The 22,663-nt window shown below is 46.4% G+C and overlaps 1 long non-coding RNA gene across 1 annotated transcript in view; it reads right to left on the bottom strand.

Annotated features, from left to right (window-relative positions):
- Positions 1 to 433: 433 nt before the first annotated feature.
- Positions 434 to 22,663, bottom strand: part of LOC128324953 (uncharacterized) — a 180,500-nt gene continuing 158,270 nt past the window's right edge. Inside the window, exon 3 of the long non-coding RNA XR_008307179.1 lies at positions 434 to 522. This is a non-coding gene — a long non-coding RNA (uncharacterized LOC128324953). The remainder of the gene's footprint in view (positions 523 to 22,663) is intronic.

Here is a 22,663-nt window from a genome sequence, read left to right as displayed (position 1 = left end):
TTTTATCCAGGCTCCTGGCCAACACGTAGTCCCTGGCTCTCTTTTTAGGATGTAGCTGTGTTTGTTTTTGCCCTGTTATTAACCACCCTGGGATCTTAGGACGAAGAGCAGTATAAAAATACAAATGATAAATATTGGGGACAAATAAGGTGGCGTTCTGATGGGCTACCTGCAGGACCAACCTTGGTTCTCAAGTTGCCTCCAAATGCTTCATGGCACATCTTGCAAGCACTTCCCAAATCATTTCCGTTCCATTCAGTCTTGTTTCCTTCCTCTGCTCTTGAGAGTTGTCCACCGTCTCCTTATGGTTTCTTATACTTCCCTCCTGTTCTTCATGACCCTAAGCAGCAAGTCATTGACCAGCAATGCCTTCCGGGCCAACTCCACCATGCATGATCTTCTTGTTAAAATGAATCCAAACACAATTCAAAAGACACACTTCAGATTCTTATAACTGGCGATATCCAAATGCACTTTGCTGTAGTCCCTGGAAAAGCTTTGCCTTCACGACCATGGGGGCACCTGTGTAAAAAAGAAACAAGATTACTGCCACGTGCCCAATATCATGTTCTTCAGTACAGGATCAGTTAACTCCAAATAACTACTGCAAGTTCTGACGACTGGAGTCCCTTTTCTTTCCAAACCCACACCTTGAAAAAATCAAGAGAAGTAGGTTCCATCCACTGTTCCCTGTTCGTTGTCTGAACAAGGGGATGAGGGGAATTTTCTAGGAGTCAGCCCCAAAACGTAGAAACCAGACAATGGACACTTAGCAAAATTACTGGATTTAGTGACGGACATGATAGAAAGGGGAGGGTAAATGGACTTCTCTATCTATTCTCTTTTACAAGTGACATTCTTAGAATAAAAACAGGTTTGCCTGGGACAAATAATGTTTTTATTAAATGACTCTGCCTCTGAATATCCTAGTCTAGGCTCCACAGTTAAATTTCTAGGTGCCATGGCTACCTGGCACCTGAGATTTATCAAGTCAGCATAGTGGGCTTAGGCTGAGAAGATCTAGGTCCAAATCCAGCCACAAAGCCCAACAGATGATCAACAGAGGACCCACCACCTTTCAGCCTAAACCACTTGCTAGACGTCATGAAGGGCTGTAATGAAGATAAAAGGATTCAATTCAATATCTTTGTTACAGTTACAGACCAGTACATGGAAAGTAATACATACAGAAGCCCGGCAAAATAAATCAAAATTAAGGTATATAGAAACCATAACAAGAAATGATTTAAATCAAACTAAACCATTCATAAGCTCCTGGCGAACTTTACTGGCTATCAGACAAAACACAGCCACTTTATAGACGACTATATCATTCTGATCAGCTAGAAGGTAATTTAGAAAGAACTGGTACTCCCTGGATGGCAACTTATAAAAGGTGTTGCTTATATAAATAAGTAAGATCTTGACAGAATTGCCTGTAGAGGAGCACATGAGCCATAGCTCCCGACTTACAATAACAAAGACATTCTATATAAGGAGGTGTTTTGTTTTGTTTTGTTCCTCCCTTCCAAAATTGCTGTTTGTAAGGCATTACAGTGAGCTAACGAAATAACTCTACAATATTTTGATACTGTAAAGGCAAAGTGTGCCGTTGAGTCGGTGTCGACTCCTGGCGACCTCAGAGCCCTGTAGTTGGTCTTTGAGAGAGGGGTATACCATTGCCATCTCCCGCGCAGTCTGAGAGGATGCCTTTCAGCATCTTCCTATATCGCCGCTGCCTGATAAAGGTGTTCCCCATAGTGTGGGAAACACACCAGCAGGGATTCAGATCAGCAACCTCTGGCTTGCTCATATTCAAATATCTGGCAAGGTTAAAGCTTAGAGCCTGATTGCCCCCAAAACACCGGCAGAAATGATTCCCTTCTCTCTCTCTATCATTAATTTGTTGTCTGTGTTAACCTAGCTCCTTTCATGCCCCAGAGATATCAGTGGGGAAGGAGAAAAGCCATCGTGGTGCAGCTTCACTTCCAGCTCTCTTTTCCATCTTGAGGAACAGGTGTCAATTAACACAGAATTCAAAAACACTGACCCATGCTCTGGCCTCCACTTTAAGTAATCCTGCTTCCAAACAAAGAACGGCAATAAGCACACACTGGGGTACTTGAAAAATGCTTCTCAAAGACTTGGGCTGCACAGATTCTACCTTGGAAGAATCTGGGTACATACCAAGTTGAGCTCCGTACAGCTGAGCTTGGGCCCTAGCTGAAAAAAAAGATTGGTTGCAGTGGGAACAAACTGAGCACCGCTAAAACAATGAAAAGATTGTATTGCTAATGCAATCTGGTGTGCGTTCTGCGAAACATGGGGAAAACCTCAATGCCTGGGGCTTTTAAAATTACACCAAGATATCAACAACAACAAATTTTTATATACTTCTTATATAATTTTTAAAATTTATTTTATATAAATAAATAAGATGGCTCCCTGTCCCCAAAGGGCTCACAATCTAAAAAGAAACATAAGGTAGACACCAGCAACAGTCACTTGAGGGATGTTGTGCTGGGGCTGGATAGGGCCAATTGCTCTCCTCCTGCTAAATACAAGAGAAGTTAGCAGGGGATTAGCAGGGAGCAGGATATTTAAAGTGTTTAACTTGTTCTAAACTGTGCCCGTTTATTGACCAATTCTGAACCTTCAGTATCGTTGCAAACACCATTGTCTTTGTTTTGGAGTAGTTTATTTCTAAGGATTGTTCCTCACGATAAATAGCAAGCGAGTGCAGGGCTCTTCTTAGGCCTATTGGAGTTTGGGAAAGCATGGCAGCAGCATCTGCATAAAGGGGTATGCCAAGATGCTTATCTGCCAATTTTGGCGGATGGTGATCTGGATTATCTAGATACAAAACAAGAGAGCTGAGTCTGACGTAAAAATTAAACAAAGGGGCCAAAATGCAGCCCTGCCTAACCCCTAAACGTTAAGATTTCCTTAGTGAGGTGTCTCTGTGCACTAAAATGTACACTTAAACGATGGCTTTCATGAAGTCTGATCATCAAGAGCAGTAAACCGTGATCAACAGTGGACCCCAATAGCTTGCACAAAAGTTCCACTCTATAAATCAGGTCAAATGCAGATCTGAAATTGACAAACTGGATTTGGCAGTACTGTATATTTCTCCACCAAATGTTGTAAACTTAAGGCTGAGTCCATCACAACCTTCATGGAAACCAGTTTGCTGCTCAGCTAGAATGTTTCGGAGTCCATCCAGTCCAATAGTCTCTCACGATAGAAGGATAAAATAGTGTCATGCACAAATCAGAGTGCCTCCAGTTTTAACTCACACAAAAGGACAGTTCATTCATTATGTTTATGTTCAACATGTGCACAAGTGTATCATCTGCATGCACAATTCTTTCCTTTCCCTTCAGTGAATGGCAGAGACTAGGGATGGGCCCGGACCAGTCCGGACCTGGGTGGTTCGGATCGGGGGTGGGGGTAGCTTTCAGAGCGGCGGGAGGGTTTACTTACCCCTCCTGCCGCTTTCCCGCTGTGGCGCAGTAATCTTCAAAGTAATTGGGGCGACAGGATACCTCCCTGCCGCCCCTTCCCTGCTGCTGGTCTGCAAAAACTCCCAGTAATCCTTTGCGCGCGCGCACGTCAGTGACATGAAGCGTGCACGATGTGCGTGTGACATGAAGCGTGCACGATGTGCGTGTGCACAAAGGATTACTGGGAGTTTTTGCAGACCAGCAGCGGGGACAGGGCGGCAGGGAGGTATCCTGCCGCCCCAATTACTCTGAAAATTATGGGCGCCAGAGTGGGAAAGCGGCGGGAGGGGTAAGTAAACTCTCCCACCGCTCTTAAAGTTACCCCCAACCCCGTGCTGGACCGCAGTATGGCGGTTCCGTGCACACCCCTAGCAGAGACGGCAGCCATTTGCTTCTTGTTGCAGCTGCCGCTCCCCTCCCTACTCTTTCTCTCTGAGCGGACGCCACGGCCTGAACCTGGGCACGCGGGAGCAGGGCAGACCAGTAGCTTCCCATCATGGATCGGCAGCCAGCTGAAGAGGGCCTCCAGCAAGTACTTCAATTACTCAAGGACTCCCAGTCTCTGAACAATGCAATCCCACGTATGGTGCAAGATAAATTGAAACAACTCCACCAGTTCCCTGATCTCCATAACTACTTGACCTTTGTCTTGACACAAATGAATTCTGAGGATAAACCAACCCGCTCTCGGAGTGGTCTGGTATTGAAGAACAGTGTACAGATCTGTACACAGGTACAGTCATTCACAAGTCATGTTGAACTCAGTCAGGGACAGAATTGCACTTCCTGTCTGCACGATGCATTTGAAGGGTCTTTATCCAGATTCACTTTTAAAATGAACACAGGTACAGTCATTCACACAAACACGTGTATGAGCGCACAAACATCTGTTGGCTTCTACAGCATAATGTCTGAAACAGGCTAAAGTGTGCCAACTATCAGGAGTTTGGGAAACACTCAGCTCACGAATGAACAGAGATGCAAGCCTATCAGTTTTATTATTCAGGTTAGATGCTCTGTGGTTTTCATGGGATTGTACAGTTCCATATGCTTTTGCAGCTATTGGTCACCTAGAATAGACGACCAAAAAGGCGGTATATACATTTTTAAAAATATTAACTTTGGTTAGTGGCTAAAAACCAAAGCTAGGCACTTCTGAGAGTTTCATCTAAACCTATTACTTGCCAAGGTATAAAAGCACACAACCTCAATCCTTCTCTCAGTGTCTCCCTTGCATGTACACAGATGCCCACCACTTATAATTTATCTTGTCCCGTGGCCAAAGGAGAGACCAAGGTGGCCCCTCCTGCTGCTGCTGAGTTTGAAACTCAAACTCAGTGAGGTCATCCACGTGACTCCAGTTCAGCTGGTGTTAATGCCAAGTTGCACTTGACCTTTTAAATCCCCACCCCCACCCCCTGCTGGTTCATCTGTTTTGAAAAACAAGGAACTTCACTTGGGTGCCGTGCCCAGCTGCAATCAGTTACACAAGTTCAACTAGCGACTTTCATTCACAGCAACTTTCATTTTCACAAAAGAGCAACCTTCCAGCCCTTAAGAGAGCAAATGTAGGCTGTTAAAGGGTGTGGGGCACAAGGTTTTCCTTCCCCACAGAGGCATCAGAAGGTTGGAGCATCCTCCTTGAAGAAATCTGCCAGGCAACTTCTTTCCCCATATCTGGGCAAACAATTAAGATGCACTCATTTCAGCAGGCTTTTGATTACTGCTGCATTTGAATCAGTTAACTGGTTTAATTTGACTGTTACAAGTCCAGATATTATTATATTAGTAGCCTTATTCACACGTTGTACTCAATGCATGTAATTTTATGGTTGATTTTAAACTGTTGATTTGTTTTAACGTTTATATGTGTTTTAATTGTTTTATGTTAACCGCCCAGAAACGAATGTTTGGGCAGTATATAGCTTTGATGAATGAATGAAGGAATGAAGGAATAAATGATCTAGCCCTATTTGAACATTAGGCTGTTTGGTGTCTGTACATGTGTGTATATTTTTGTTTGAATGACAGTAAATGCATGCATTTTAAAGTAAATGCTAGTACAGGCCTCAAATGCAGGCTACAGACAGGAAGTGTACTGCCGTTGTCCCTCGCCAATCACAGTTTCCCCAATCGTGGATCTGAGTATCCGCAACTGGGAAATTGTGACCGTCCTCACCCACTGCAACCCGAGTATCTGAGGTTCAGATAGGTTTGTTTGTTTGTTTTAATGGCAGTTTGGGGGGGGGTGATTTTCAGAGGCTCGGGATCATTTCTGGGGGTCAGGGGTCATTTACGGGGTCTCGGGAGGTGAGTCTATCTATTTATTACTGCATTTTTGGTCCTTCTGCGATCGCGATTCCCCTAACCCCGTTTGCCATTGGGTTCAATGGCGCATCTACTGCGAATTCGCCAACCGTGAGGTTTTCCAGGAACGGAACCCTTGCAGTTGGCAAGGAACAACTGTACAGAACATGCACTGAATATGTGTTATGTGAGTCAAACAATACACACCTACAGATCTGTAGGGGTGCCCTGTACACACAGTGGAGATAACACGCAAGTAAGGCCTGTGTAGAGTATACGTACATACACATATACAAATGTACACACAGAAATTCAGACATCATGTTCAGCTGTACACTTGCTATCTGTGCCCTACAGTAAAGTGAAGCTTACTGCAGGCCTCAAATGCACAATACAGGTCAGAAAGGTACTATTGCACATACGCTGAACATATGTGAACAATACAGGAGTACAGAACTGAATGTGTGTACAGACTGTGCATGTGCTGAGCACAACATGCAAATAGGGCTTGCGTGCAGTGTATGCACACACCATTTTGAATGCATAGGCAGTTATTCAGTGATCATTATCAACAAGAGTACAGCTGCACACTTCCTAGCGGTACCCTGCATGTGAGAGGGTATGTACCCAAGTTGACTCTTACAAAGGAGGCATGCACAGCCATTCACATACATATACACATACATATACATATACATGTCTACACATACAGCTGTGCAGACTATACGGTGTTATAGCTGAACAGAACTCTTGCCCTCAATAAACTATGATGATTGATTGCCGGAAAATTTAGGACCAGCAAACGGAAGTACTTTTCATAATCAACTTGTGGAATTCTCTGCCACAAGATGTGGTGACAGACAGAGGAGTTTGGATAACTCCATGGAACGGCTACTAGTCGGAGGGCTAGAGGCCACCTCCAGCCTCAAAGGCAAGATGCCTCCAAATACCAGTTGCAGGGGAGCAACAACAGGAGAGGGGGCAGGCCTTCGTCTTTTGCCTGTGGGCTCCCCAGAGGCATCTGGTGGGCCACTGTGTGAGACAGGATGCTGGCCTAGGTGGGCTTCCTTGGGCCTGATCCAGCAGGGCTCTTCTTATGTTGACTTTCACATATTGAGGCTGTTCTCACGAGCAGCCAAGAGCAGGCGGAAGCAGCCAAGCCAAGCAGCAAGTGGTAGCCACCGCGGCAAGTCTGCTTCCAGAGCCCTCCTGCAAAATGAGGTAAAAGAGCAAGTGTGCTCTTAACCTCATTTTCTTGGTCGTCTGCGCTGGGAGATTCTGGGGTCCCCAGCCAGCATTAGCAGGGGGTTGGGGCGCCACTCCCTATCCCCTGACCCTCCACGCTGCCGGCAACATCTGCCCGCCCAGAAAGAAAAGCGGGATCGTCTGCGGGGAGGTCAGCGCTAGCAGCCTTCCTTCCTCCCTGCTTGCCCTCAAGCCCCTCCTCACCAATCATGAGGAAGGGCTCGCTATCTTCTAAATAGGCTCTTAGACACTTTGAATACAGCTTTCTAGGAAAGCGGGGACAGAGGGGAGAGGCATACAAAAGCACAGGGAATGCCCCACGATTTCAGGGACCACCTCTTGCAGTTACCACTAAGGAAGACCCTTTACAAGCTAGTCAGGCGAAGCTCCTCCCGAGCTCCTGAGTCAGAGTGGAACGTGCTCACCCTGTAGCTCGCAGGCGTGCGTTTCAGGTTACCCTCCATCGGTGCTTTCTGGTGGCAAAGCAGGAGTGCAAAGCCGCTCGCGGGTTTCCTTTCTCTCCTTCTTCTCATGTAAGGAAATCCCCCCTCCACAGCCCACCTCGAGCCTTTCGTTAGGGATGGGAAATCTTATCACCTGGATCAAATTTAAGAGCCTTGACCCTCACGTAGCACTTCTTGGAATGGAGACAGCAGTGTCAGGCATGGGGGGGGGAGAGGAGGGGGGGAGCAAGAACGCTTGCCTGTCACGTTACATGGTGGGGGGGGTACGAAAACGTGCCCTTGGCAAGCTGCATCGGCTCCCTCTGCCTTGCGTTTAGACTGAAAAAAACATGCCCGCAGGACCTGGGGACCACGTAGTCTTAGTAAAGGCCTCAAATCCAAACCAGTTTCCCTGGCCATGAATAGCTTATTCAGTATCTCTACACCTGAGATTAAAAAATATATATAACTGGGTGCAGGAGAAGGGAAAAATAACAACATGAACTTTAACTGAAGGCATCTGGGCAGCACAAGGGCAGCCCTGCTGAGTCAGGCAGCAAAGCACCATTTAGAGCAGGGGGTGGCAAAGTCCAGGCTCTTCAGCAGCCATTGGACTACAACTCCCAGCATCCCCAGTTGCAAGTGCGGCTTTGCTAAACAAGAGTTTGCCTTGGTTTGCATTTGGATAGGTAACGGACGGACGTGTGAGCTCTGTAAGATAGTCCCCTTAAGGGATGGAGATGTAACTCAATGCTAAGAGCATCTGCCTTGCATGTACGGAGAGGAGAGCTGGTCTTGTGGCAGCAAGCATGACTTGTCCCCTTAGCTAAGCAGGGTCTGCCCTGGTTGCATATGAATGGGAGACTAGAAGTGTGAGCACTGGAAGATATTCCCCTTAGGGCGTGGAGCCGCTCTGGGAAGAGCAGAAGGTTCCAAGTTCCCTCCCTGGCAGCATCTCCAAGATAGGGCTGAGAGAGATTCCTGCCTGCAACCTTGGAGAAGCTGCTGCCTTTCTGTGAAGACAATACTGAGCTAGATAGACCAATGGTCTGACTCAGTATATGGCACTTCCTATGTGCCTATGTTCCTAAGGTCCCAGGTTCAGTTGCTGGAAGCATCTCCAGGTAAGGCTGAGAAAGATGCCTGTCTGAAACCTTGGAGAGTTGCTGCCAGTCAGTGTAGACAATACTGAGCCAGATTGACCAAGGATCAGACTCGTACAAGGCAGCTGTCTATGTTCCGACAGCATCCTGTTCCCACAGTAACCAAGCAATTGCCTCCAAGAAGCCCACAAGTTTCAGCTGTTGCCCTCCAAGGGCAGAGAGCCAGCGTGGTGTCGTGGTTAGAGTGCTGGACTAGGACCGGGAAGACCCGAGTTCAAATCCCCTTTCAGCCATGATACTTGCTGGGTGACCCTGGGCCAGTCACTTCTCTCTCAGCCTAACCTACTTCACAGGGTTGTTGTGAGGAAAAACTTAAGTATGTAGTACACCACTCTGGGCTCCTTGGAGGAAGAGCGGGATATAAAATTATATTATTATATTATGATAATGCTTCTGAACACGGAGACGCCATATGGACAGCATCAGCATTATCTACTGCAGGTCTAGACAAAGGTTCTTTGGATCTAGGAGCCAGCCACAAATTCAGAAGCCAGACCATGGACACTTGACAAAATTACTAGACTTTCTGACAGATATTATGGGGTGAGGGTAAACGGGCTTCTCTTTATCCCCATTACAAGTGACACAGAACGGTAACAGGACTGCTTGGGACCAAGTTTTTATCAAATAATAACCCTGTCTCTGCATATCCTAGTCTAAGTGCTATGGTTCCCTGGCAGTTTCCCCTCTAACAGGGATTCCCAGATGTTGTTGACGACAACTCCCAGAATCCTCATCAAAGGCCACTGCAGCTGAGGATTCTAGGAGTTGGAGTCAACAACTTCTGGGAATCGCTGTTAAAGGGAACACTGTTCCCTGGTGCCCGAGATTTGTCAAGCCCCGATCTATAGGGCCTTCCACCATATAAATGTGGGATAGAGAGATGCTCACATTCACAGGCTTTAGATTCAAGAGCATGAGTTCAGGCTGTGTGTGACCCTAGCCTGTTCTTACTCACAGCAGGGCAGTGACTCCCAAATTTCTTAAAAGGAAAGGCAAGCTTCTGAAGGAGTTTGGGAGTACTTGATTCTTTATCATTATATATTTAAGTATATTTTAGACTGTTCTCCCACCCAACAGCCTCCAAAATGGCAAACAACAAAACATCAATAAAAATATCGGAACAGCAACCAAAGGGAAAAAACTATTCCAACCCAAAGGCCCAATGCAGGGGCATAGCGAGCTTGCCATTGGCTGTGGGGTGAGCTTGACCAGTAGAACCCCTGCCCTTCTGTTAATGTGTGTGCTGGCCACACTTCCTGTGCATGACATCAAACACAAGGGGCATGGCCACCAGCAGCAAGACAGGTGAGATGCCCATCTACTTGGCATCTCATGTGTGTCCAAGTCCAATGGTGCACAGAGGCACCAAGTGCAGTGTTCCCAGAGCAAGGAGGGATGAGTGCTGGCAACCCTTGAAGGTGTGGGGGGAAGCCAGTCCCCGTAAATGCTTGGGACCGCAGCAGCCGGGGGATCCTTGTCCTCCCCTGCTCAATGCTGGTCATACACCTGGCTCAATGAAACAAAAGAGTTCAAATGCTGGGATGCTTTAAAATACGGGCCAAGCTAGCCTCCCAGGAGAGTTCCAAGGCTTGGGTGCCACCACCGGAAAGATCCTGCTATGTGAGCCCCTCCAAAGTGCACTTTCAACTGTGCCAGGTCATGGAGCAGCCCTTTAGAAGTCTTGTTCAGACATTATGTTGCAAGTGCATTCAGTTGTCTGTATGCACGTACATGTCTTTGTGTGAATACATGGGTTCATTTTAAAAGCAAACCTGGGTACAGGCTCCTCAAATGCAAAGTACAGAAAGGAAGTGTACCATTGCAAATTTGTTTATCATAAAAATGAAATGGGTAAAGTCTCCCTGAAATATAGGAGTCAGATAGGAAGTGTAATGCTGAAAATGTGTTCAGCATAACATGTGAATAATATGCAGATGTGTGTTGGATGTATGTGTGTTGGACATAATGAGTGAACAGGGCTAAACATTAAGCACTCTTACTTCCCTAGGTAAAAATCCTGGCAGAAAATACAGATTCTACCTGCCTTGCCTTGCCTTTTATTTTCTTTTATAATCTTCCCCAAAGACCTACAACAGATGAAAGGTTAGTCATTTCTGCTTTGGAGACAAAGAACGCAATACACCAGCACCATTAAAAAGAACCATTATCTAGAAAAGACACAACAGTATGTACTCCAGATCGAACTGCAAGGCTTTGCTTTCGTTGTGTAATTGTGACATGAGTTAAAAAAAAAATGCTACAGTTCTAACCATTGCTATGGTTCTAAACCTTAATAAAGAAGAGCAAGAATAAAATACATGGCTCTAATTGAAGCTAGTCCTTTGCTGAGTATCCTCCATATGAACTAAGAGTACATACATACAGACAGGATACATTTTCATTTTTGCTCTCTATTCTGTCTGTACTGAGTAAGATTGGTTGCTGGCTAGCCACAGAAGCGTGCCTTTTGGAGGGGAAGACACTCTGCACATGTTTAGTGCACTTTGCCTTAAGTCCCTTTCTAAAAAAACTCCGTGCCCCAGAGAACAATCCATTGCACACACTCGGAGGCACTCAGTTTAAGATGCCAGAATGCCTGTTCTGTTCACACACTATGTGCAACCCTCATACGATGAGTGTACAGTTTACACAGGTGGTACATTTATTCACACATTATTTGAATAGCACAAAGTGGAAATGACTTGACTAGCAAGCCAGAGCTTGCCAGTTTGAATTCCCGCTGGTATGTTTCCCAGACTATGGGAAACACCTATGTTGGGCAGCAGCGATCTAGGAAGATGCTGAAAGGCATCATCTCATACTGCGTGGGAGATGGCAATGATAAACCCCTCCTGTATTCTACCAAAGTCAACCACAGGGCTCTGTGGTCGCCAGGAGTCCACACCGACTTGATGGCACACTTTTCCTTTACAGAAGTACACTTCCTAACTCTATCATGCATTTGAGGGTTCTGTACCCAGGTTTACTTTGAAAATGAACGCAGGTACAGTCATTCACACAAACACATGTAAGAGTGCACAGATGTCTCTACACTCATACAACATAATGTCCGGATAGGGCTAGAGAGGGAGCACCATAAAAGAAAGGGCAAAGAACCATATGCTTTCTACTATATATCCGTGCGTGTGTGTGTGTGTGTGTGTGTGTGTGTAACCCTCAAGAGACACTGGGGCTATTCTCACGATTAGCAAAAATTGGGCTAGGAGAGCCTAGCCTGATTTTTCCTAATTGTAAGAACCACTGGGCTCAGCTGCGGGCCCGGCGGTTCTTGAGCGGCTAACCAGCTCAAGTAGCCCAATAACCCTTAGCCCAATAACCTCCTTAGCCACTTCGCAAACCCGGGCTATTGGATTGTGAGTAGCCGTGGCGTGGCTCCGCAGCGCAGCTACTCACGAGGAGACTCCCGGAGGGGAGGCAAAAAGCAGCCTCCCAGCACCGGGGGTCTCGCCAGCATGCCCGATCCGGCCACCCAGGGCTCTCTTCCCACTCACCGCCACAATCCGGGTCTCACTGATCGTGAGACCCGGTCCACTATGTAGTAGACCCTGGGGTTTTTCTGCCTTTCCTAGGGGAGGAGTCTGGTGAGCAGGGGTTGTTCTGTCTTGTAGCAGTAGAAGAGCGGGAAGGGTGGTCTCGAAGATCTCCTGGTCTCCTTTAACTATGTTAACCGCCCAGAGAACAATTTGTTATGGGGTGGCTAACAACAACAACAACAACAATATTAACTACAGAATATTATTACCTACATCAACTACAGAAGGCCACACTACTCGGGACAGCACGAATACTATGAAGTTATCTTTAATTTTGCTTAAGTTATCCTAGACCCTTGGAAAGGGCCCAAAAATTAAAGTAACAAATCCAGTCAATAACATATGGTAGACTGTGTGTAAATAGCGTAATAACAACAGCAGCAGCAAGTGCTGCCTTTGTAAAGAAGCAGATGAAACCGTGGACCACCTAATCAGCTGTTGTCAAAAGATCGCACAGGCTGACTACAAACAAAGGCATGACAAAGTAGCAGGGATGATACACTGGGACATCTGCAAAAAATACAAGCTACCTGTAGCCAAACATTGGTGGGACCATAACATTGAAAAAGTGGTAGAAAATGAAGATGCAAAAATATTATGGGACTTCCGACTACAAACAGACAAACATTTGCCACACAATACACCAGACATAACTGTAGTTAAGAAGAAAGAGAAACAAGTCAAAATAATCGACATAGCAATACCAGGGGCTAGCAGAATAGAAGAAAAAGAACTAGAAAAAAATAACAAAATAAAAAGCTCTATAAATTAAAATTGAAAAGCTGTGGCAGAAGACTAAAATAATCCCAGTAGTAATTGGCACCTTAGGTGCAATTCCAAAAGACCTTGAAGAGCACCTCAACACCATAGGGGCCACAGAAATCACCATCAGACAATTACAAAAAGCAACTTTGCTGGGAACAGCCTATATTCTGCGACAATATCTACAATAATAACAGCAATATTGATGATAAAATTCAGCCATCACAGGTCCTTGGGAAGGACTCGATGTCTGGATAAAACAAGCCGGTCAATAACACCTGTCTGACTGTGTAAACAAGAAATAAATAATTAATAAACTTTATTATATTTATTATTTTTTAACAACAACAACAACAGCCGGACCCTTCACCAGGGTGCTTAGAGCAGGAGGGCATCCTTCCACACACCTCCAGTCATCCCTTTTAATGTTATGGACCAAAACGGTTCCAGACCCAGATAGCCAAAGCAGCATCTCCTCCCCAAGTAACTGGCTGTCTACTACATTCAGCAGAAGACACCCTTCTTCATCTTCAAATGCAATCAGAAGTAGGCTTGGTGAGAACAAGAGAGGAAGAGCCTTTGCTCTCCTGGAGTCTAGGCATCTAGAGATCCACTCCTCTACTGGCCTGTGGCGAATGCCCCCAGCCCTCTTGTGAGCAGGCCATCCAGCACCGCCACACAGCCCTCCTCCCCCCAGCAGTCTCATTTCCGAGAAGGTAATAAAGAGCAGGGATCCTCCTTGAGCAGTCTCGGAGAGGGCTCCCACTGCTTCTTACCCTCTCCGTATCCTAGTACAAATGAGAGAAGACCTGCTTCTTTCCTCTGCCTGCGCGCCAGGAAAGAATCTAAGTGAAGAGGGGGTGACCACAAATAATGCTTGGCGAAATGCGTGGATCCCTGTCTGGAAACCAGGACTTCGTACTCCCTGCTCTAAAAAATCCATCTCACCTTCTTTACCTTTTTCCACCCCCTTCTGCAGACTCCCTTTGGCTATGTTTCATCCAGGCTTTGCCCTGCGCCTTGTGTGTTATTTTACTCTCACCAGTTCTGCTTTGAATTATGTCATTTTGGTTGCTATCCTGTGTTTTTGATCTGCAGCACTGCTGCTCACATTCGTTTCCTGTCTTTTCCTGTTGGCTGCCCTGAACATTTTGTTATGAAATAGAAAGGCAGGCTACTCTTTCAAAGCTCCCACTCTTTCTGCTTTACAGGTACATGCCATGAAGCAGTGATCAGGTTGTTTCCTTCCCTCTGAATCACAGGACGGACGTAAACCTGCTTAGGTCAGAAGCTTCTGTTTTTGGGCATTGCGACGTCAAGATTAAAAGCTTGGGTAGCCGGCATGCCGAAAATAGACTCGCACACCTAACTGCGGAGAGGTATAAATAGGAAAATATCAAGGTAATGACTTTGGATCGAAGGTTCAGATGAATAATGTATTTGTCTTTCCTGCTTCAGTACTTTCCTCGCAGCTATCGCTATGCAAATAAGTCCATGAACACTCCAGTTACGCTGGTGCTCCTTTTCTGAGAACTGGAAGGCAAGAGTTGTGCAGCCAGTCAAGTCAATGGCGGGACACACTGGCCTATCTTCCATGCCCACGACCAATATAGCCTTACAGCACATCTACAAACACACTCCATGCTCCATGCGTTGCTGTCTCGTAGGGAAGGGTCCTGTGCTGCCCCTTGGGGTCAGAGGCTCTCCACGGGAGAGCAGTATGACCAGCATCTGACCAAGAGGTGAATTCAGAGGTGGAAGAGGCAATCCCAGATCAATTCCAGAAGGGCACTTTGGGCACACTATCAAATGCAGGGGGAGAAGCTTAGCACCAAACATGTGTGAACGAGGGACCAGGAAGATTTTGCAGAGCCAGGAAGCAATTGGGAACAGGCAAGGGAGATGCAAGGAGCAGAGCCCCAGGAACATAGAAAGCTGCTTTATACTGAGTCAGACCAGCTCAGCATTGCCTATACTGACTGGCGGCAGCTCTCCAGGGTTTCAGATAAGTCTTTATGTTTGATCTAAGATCGTAAATAAACAACAACAATCAGATAAGTCTTTCCCGGGCTTAACTGGAAATGCCAGGATTGGAACCTGGGACCTTCTGCGTGCACAGCAGATGCTCAGAGATGGCCCCATCCCCATCTCTGAGCTGCACGCACTTGGTGCCTTGATGCACATCCTGGGTGAAGCACATAAGGCTGCTTACCGCAAAGGGCATGTGACCCTTTGGTAAGCTGGTAGTCTGCATGGTCCTGCCAAGTGATGCTCTTACCACTCCCCTGCTTGCCTAGATTTCTGACCCACTGCAGAACTGCGATAAGATTTTCCACTCGGCAGGACAATACTCAAGACTTAACTTACCAAAGAGTTCTATCTGCAGCTTGAGTCTGGGAGCTTTACACAGGAACATAGGAAGCTGCCATATACTGAGTCAGGCCATTGTTCTATCTAGCTCAGTATTGTCTACACAGACTGGCAGCGGCTTCTCCAAGGTTGTAGGCTGGAGTTTCTCTCAGCCCTGTCTTGGAGAAGCCAGGGAGGGAACTTGGAACCTTCTGCTCTTCCCAGAGCGGCTTCATCCCGAGGGGAATATCTTACAGTGCTCACACTCCTAGTCTCCCATTCATATGCAACCAGGGTGGACCCTGCTTAGCTAGGGGGACAAGTCATGCTTGCTACTACAAGACCGGCTCTCTTCTCCACAAGACCAGCTCTCTTCTATACCATGGTCCTATTACCAAATTGGGGCTGCACAACTTTAGTTCTCAAAACAAGAGTGATTAATGTGCAGGAGTAACAGGGAAACCTCAAACCCACTATTAATTTTAAAAATACTTTCTGTCTCAACTATCTTAAATTGTACTACTCAATGTTAGCCCCAAAGTATAAAGGAGTGATAGTGCTTCTGAAAGATACTCTGACGTGGACTCCAATCTCCAAGAGAGTCTCTGAGTTAATTCTGGATGAATATGTATTATTCAAACATTATATCCCAGCATGCAGAGATACGTTCCTGGCTACTACTTCAAATGGCCTCTCCCCAATCCAAGGATTGTTAAAGTCTGGCAAGGGAGAACTCCCATCCATAGACAACTTGCTTAATTTCCAGGCATAACATTCCTGAGTGTCTGCCACTGAAAATCCTTCTCTCCCAAACTTCCTAGTCTATCTGCCTTGGCTTGCTCCATGCTATTATAAAACAAGTTTAGAGTCCTGTATTTTGAACAAGAGAGGTCAATACATCTTGGTGTCCTTTAAACACATATGAAGCTGCCTTATGGTGAATCAGGCCCTTTGTCTATCTGGCTCAATATTTATTGTCTATACTTGGGAGTTCCCAATCAGTGGTACTCCAGATGTTGATGAACTACAATTCCCGGGGGTGATGGGAGGTAATTCAGCAACATCTGGAGTGCCACCTCTGGCCTATACTAGCTTCTCAGTGTGTGGTATGTGTACTCCTGGGGGTACACCAGACACAGGAAAAACAAAGCATGGGGGAAATTTGTGGAAAATGTTCCATTCTGCGAAATTGTATGTAGAAAATTTTCCATCCCACATTTCTGCCAAAGCGAAACAGCAACCAACACAAAATACATGCACACCTGTTACTCCTGGCAGTGAGGCTTGGGAGTCTGGGGCGTACAACAGGGCATTTCTGGCAGACAACAAAAGGTTATAGCAACCTGTTTAATTAGTGTGCTGAATCTGCAAGGCATCGGCCTACGGGAAAACCCGAGCCGAGGATGACGGTGCTTACAAAACGCCTGTGAATCCCTGCACATCCAGCCACATTACAAGCCACGATCAAAAGGGATCTGGCGGGGGAACCCGATGCAGCCCTCTGCTATGCAGGATAAAAGAAGAGAAACAAGTCTGGGTCTTCACGCCCTACTTAGCCCGAGGGGAGAACAGGGGGTATACAGTACCTCAATCACTTCCAGACTTTACTTTTCGAGCCAAAATCCACTCCCAATTCTCCCTCCCTGCCCCCCCAAAAAGTGCTTCCCCAGCAGGCTGATCTAGGAGGCTGTGAATAAATTCACTGCTGGTGCAACTGGATCAAAGCTTGCACTGCACAAGGGCAATCCCATCTGGAGAGTACAGTCAGCACACACAATGTTCATGCCCCACGCCTTTGGCACTACTTGTCTCAAGAGACGCCGGTCACTCAAGGACAGCAGCTCTGGGTTTATAAGAAAGTGGACACACGGATTATGGAGAATTACACTCAGCTAATCATACACACACCCTCAGGGAGAAGGGTCAGAGGAATCTAGGCCACACCACCTGATCCATGATACCTTCAACATCTCCCCCTTGCTGTGATCTCATTTATGCAGGGTATTTCTAGCCTGCCTGTTGCAAAAAGACTTAGCGTAGAATAAGATGTTAAAATTGGGCAAAGAGGTACCTTTTGACGTGGTGATTCTCTTTATTTAGCAGGGGGAGAGTCACTGGCCCTCTCCACCCCCAGCATAGTACCTCCAGTGACTGTTGCTGGTATCTGTCTTGTGTTTCTTTTTAGAATGTGAGCCGTTTGGGGACAGGGAGCCATCTTATTTATTTGCTATTTCTCTATGTAAACCACCCTGAGCAATTTTTGGAAGGGCGGTATAGAAATGGAATGAATGAAATGAAATGAAATGAAATGAAATAATACAACACTGTGCTGCAGCAGCCAATGTAGTAAACAATAAAATGTAAGAGAAGTAAGAGATAAACGACAATGAGCTAGCAGCGGAAACAAAGCCCTGCAGATAAAGACAGCAAATCAGGCAATTAAAAAGGGACAGATATCAGGCCCATAAAAACTGACCACGCTTGAGGGCAGAGTGAGGGTGTCCCCAGTCTAAGTCCAACTGGCAAATTCATCCACAATGAACTATATGTACCTGAATCCAATACTAGGTTTTCCCCAAGTTCTTCCATGTTAGAACTCAAGGGGTCATCTTAAATTCAGAGTCCCCTTCCTTCTGGGTAAATAAGGATATAATCTGTATTTAACCATTACTTTATAAGGGGTTTGTCTTAAATTCAGAGTCGTCTTATATTTGGGTAAATACGGTACACCACACCCCTTGTTTCATGATCAGGATGCCCTACGTTGCAAAGTGGGGGGGGGGGAGATCAACCCTAAGTGTGGCTCCCTGACAAATGGTTTATTGGGGCAGTGTGACATTTCAGCCAGAGCTGAATACAATCCCCCCCTCCCCAGGCCACCATGTGGAGATGACTATTCTCACCCTGCAGTGCTACACTTTGCTCAGCTCCAGAAGATTGCAGGGCGAGGAAAGGCTCCTTTAAGGGCAACAGAGCCCTATTAAGCCCCTGCACCATCTTGAGAGGCATGCACAGAGTGCTGGGAAATGTAGCATCCCCAGTGTCTTCCTCCTAGGGTTCTTAAGAGAGGACTCCGTCTTCCCTTGAAGGTCCCTCCCGGCACTGAAAAAAGAGCAGTAAGGTATGGAGCAGGGTGGCCAGAACCTAAGGGGTATACTCGTGAGTCAAATGGGCCATAACCCAAAATTTGGCTTTTAAAAAGCCAAATCTGGCAACAGAGGTATGGAGTCAGCACAGTGGGAAATGGTTCCAGTCTTGAAGGCTTGTTGTCAAAGTGGCCCCCGGCTTGAAAAAGAGTGAAGGTCGCTGCCCCACCCGCTCCTCTCAAGGCTCTGTGCCTATTCTAGTACCATCGGGAAAGTGGTGGCCAACCTGTGGTCTCCAGGCGTGGTTCGACTACGTGGGGATGTGCCGCTCAGAAGTACTGAAGCATTTCATTTCACTTGTGGAACTCTCTGCCACAGGATGTGGTGACAGCCGACAACCTGGATGGCTTTAAGAGGGGTTTGGATGACTTCATGGAGGAGAGATCTATCAATGACTACTGGTCGGAGGGCTATAGACCACCTCCAGCCTCAAGGGCAGGGTGCCTCTGAGTACCAGTTGCAAGGGAGTAACAGCAGGAGAGAAGGCACGCCCTCAACTCCTGTCTGAGGCTTCCAGCGGCATCTGGTGGGCCACTGTGCGAAACAGGATGCTGGACTAGATGGGCCTTGGGCCTGATCCAGCAGGGCTGTTCTTATGTTATTATTTCTAAGGACGCAGCGTAGATTGGGCCAGCCAAACGCTGCACGTACATGCCCTAGCCGATGGATACGGCTGTGTGGGGTCTCAGGGCTGTATATCCTGCTATTTATTTATTCACCCCCCGAGCTGTCCGGCTATTGGCTGGCACGGTCTCTACACCCACGGTGTCCTTCGATTTTGGCCTGCTGCACTTGATAACATTCCAGCCTCTAACTGCTTTGTACTTTTCCTTATCGCATGCTAAGGAACGGCATTCCTTTCATTTGACCCGGTGTTAACTTGGATTTCGTTTGTTTCTCTTCTTGCTGAATAGCTCCACGTTTGTAGCACCACTCCCCACCATCGAGAGTGAGAAGCAAGCATCATCCACAGGGATCTGGAATCCTGTACTTTAAAACAGTCCCAAATGCTATTAGGGAAACTTATACAAACTGCTTGCATCTTCTCATTTATTTGCAGAGTTTAGAGTGCCAGGAACAAATCCTCGATCCTCCCCATCTCTGGCTATTTTTAAAAAAACATTTGAAAACCCCCCCCCCTTTTTTTTACCCAAGCGTTCTCAGGTTTTTAATTAAAAAATACTGTTTGTTTAATTTTATGTTTTTTTAATTATGGTATCGTTTTAACTTTTATATGTGTTGTTATATGTTGAACTGTTTTAACTTTTATGTGTATTTTAATTGTTGTTAGCCACCCAGAGACGTAAGTTTGGGCGGGGTATACATTTAATAAAATAAATAAATAAATGGTTATGATTCATTTAAGCCACAATAAAGAGCGGGATAGGTATTCTCCCCCCGTTTTTGTTTTGTTTTTTAAGATGAGCCCTAACCTTCCTGGGAAGCAAAAGAGAGCTTTCCTAAATGTCAAGAATCGCACAGCTAACACACAACCTGTGTGAGAGCCAGTGTGGTGTAGTGGTTAGAGTATCAGACTATGAGCACGGAGACTCGAGTTCAAATCCCCATTCAACCATGAAACTCACTGGGTAACTCTGGGCCAGTCACTTATCTCTCAGCCTAACCTACCTCACAGGGTTGTTGTGATGATAAACATAACCATTTATACCACTCTGGGCTCCTTAGAGGAAGAAGAACAGCATATAAATGTATAAATTGGACATCAGATGAACATACACTGGGGGTAGTCCAACATAATTTGGGAGCCCAAATTTGAGAACTCCTGCTCTACACAATTCCTGTTATCCCTGCTTGCTTTAAATGCCTAAAAGTTGGAAACCACTGGCTTCCGAACAATTTCAGTGAAGCTTGAAGCATTTCTCTATGTAAACTAGCCACCAGGGTGGTTGATGTTAATTTTTATTCCCACATGCAAGCGTGGCTGCATTGCTTGTAGTAAGTAAGTAAAGCGTGCTGTCAAGTTGCTGTCAACTCCTGGCGCCCACAGAGCCCTGTGGTTTTATTTGGTAGAATACAGGAGGGGTTTACCATTGCCTCCTCCCGCGCAATATGAGATGATGCCTTTCAGCATCTTCCTATATCACTGCTGCCTGATACAGTTACCAGCGGGGACTCGAACCGGCAACCTTCTGCTTGTTAGTCAAGCATTTGCCCGCTGCGCCACTTCAGGTGACTCTATTGCTTGTAGTAGGCTGGCTATTTTTGTTGAGATTCTATTGATGTTTTCCAGACTGTGGCTCATTTTAGAGGTTTAAGGAGCAACAGGCTGCTGCGGGCACAGTTTGACAGCTGAGAACACAGCCTACAAATGCCCAAAGAAATAAGATCAGATAAGAAAGACAAAGGGGTCATCCTTGGCTATGTGCATTCCCATCGCTGTTAGGAGCACACAAGCAAGAGAAGAGTCAGATCACACCAAGGGTCTACCTGCCTAGTGTAGCACTCTGTCTCCAGCACTTGTTAACCAGTTGTCACTGGGAAGCAGGCAGAACCAGATCAAGTCCCCGTTCCTTGCCCTGCACAGCAACATCAGTGTGAACCCAATGGTTCATGGCAAAGTCTGGCCAGGAGCCATTGCTTGTAGTAAGTAAGTAAAGTTGTGCTGTCAAGTCGGTGTCAACTCCTGGCGCCCACAGAGCCCTGTGGTTTTCTTTGGTAGAATACAGGAGGGGTTTGCCATTGCCTCCTCCCACGCAGTATGAGATGAGAAATTTACACCACTGGGGCCATTTCCACCATTGTGGCAGCAATCTTATGCAGCCACCACATACTGTAGGAAGAAGCCCATGTACCATCTGATCTATACAGAAATGCATCCCTGATAACTGCTTAGGCTGTTCCTGCAGAAGTGGCAAACACTCTGTGCGAACCACCCTCTTTGCAAACTTCCCTGACCCTACGGTGCTCTTTCAAGCCTTCTGCACGTAAACCATCAGACACAGCTAGGAAGGCCCGTAGCTCAGTGGCAGAGCATCGGTTCAGTGCCCAGTATCTCCAGGTGAGGCTGGGAAAGACTCCCGCTAAGAGAGGTGATGGCCTGGAAAACATCTGGGGGTCAGGGGAAATAATTTTTTCCTGGGAGTGGTGGGGGTGGGGAGATTGTTTTTTTTCTTGTTTTTCCCCCAGGCCCGCACATCTCTACTCCTGCCTGAAACTTTGGAAAGCCACTACCAGTCAGAGTAGACAATACTGTGCTAGATGCACCAACGGTCTGACTTGGTATCAGGCAGCTTCCTACATGAGGAGCAATACGGCCCAAGAAAAACGGAACTAACGACACCTAGTGTGTGTCTATACTACAGACCTATACTGGTTTAACAGGAATTAGGAACATAGGGAGCTGCCATATACTGAGTCAGATCACAGGGTGGCTTCAGAGCGGCTCCTTACAGTGCTCACACATCAAGTCTCCCTTTCATATGCAGCCAGGGCAGATCCTGCTTAGCTAAGGGGACATGCTTGCTACCACAAGACCAGCTCTCTCTCTCTCCTTAAGGGCTTCTGAGCTCTGAAGGGGCTAGGGAAGTCTGATGACATAATTCTCAGCATCCTCACCAAATGACCAGTCCCAGGGTTCTTGGGAAGCAGCCATGAGACAATTCAGTAGGTAGAAAACTGCTCCGGGTTTGTAATGTGTGGAATTACCCGAACTGTGTTCCACAGATTATTCTGCAGCTTAAACCAACAGCACAATATTCACAGTGTTTCCTTTTCTGTCTTTTTGCATTCCGAGGGTGCCATGGGGCAGCAATGGGGACACATCCAGCTTGAAATGTAGCTTTTCCTCCCCTCTCCGAATTTCCTTCTGAAAGCCACTTTAGCTGAGAACTAACCATTTCCCTTGTGCTAGACCAAATTAACTTTTAATTAAACCAACAGCCCAACCCATGTTCTCAGAACTGCCTAACTTGGACATGTAAAGACGTATTCCTCCTTGCTTTATTTCACTTTTGCCCTGAATGCCCACGCTAGAAGGCAGGGGAGGGAGAGTGACTCAGCTTGCAAACCTCAGAATTATTTTAATCACATGCACTGGACCAATGGGATACACCGCTTAACACTAGTCTCATGCCTGCTGGGACCTTGGGGACATGAAAATGCCACACTTTGAACCTGGGACCTTATACACACAAAGCACTGATTCAACCACTGCCTTGTTTCTTA

This window comes from Hemicordylus capensis, chromosome 4 (assembly GCF_027244095.1).
Source record: "Hemicordylus capensis ecotype Gifberg chromosome 4, rHemCap1.1.pri, whole genome shotgun sequence".
Lineage (NCBI taxonomy): Eukaryota > Metazoa > Chordata > Lepidosauria > Squamata > Cordylidae > Hemicordylus > Hemicordylus capensis.
The sequence above is the reverse complement of the archived record's forward strand: the minus strand, read 5'-3'. Positions and strand labels throughout refer to the sequence as shown.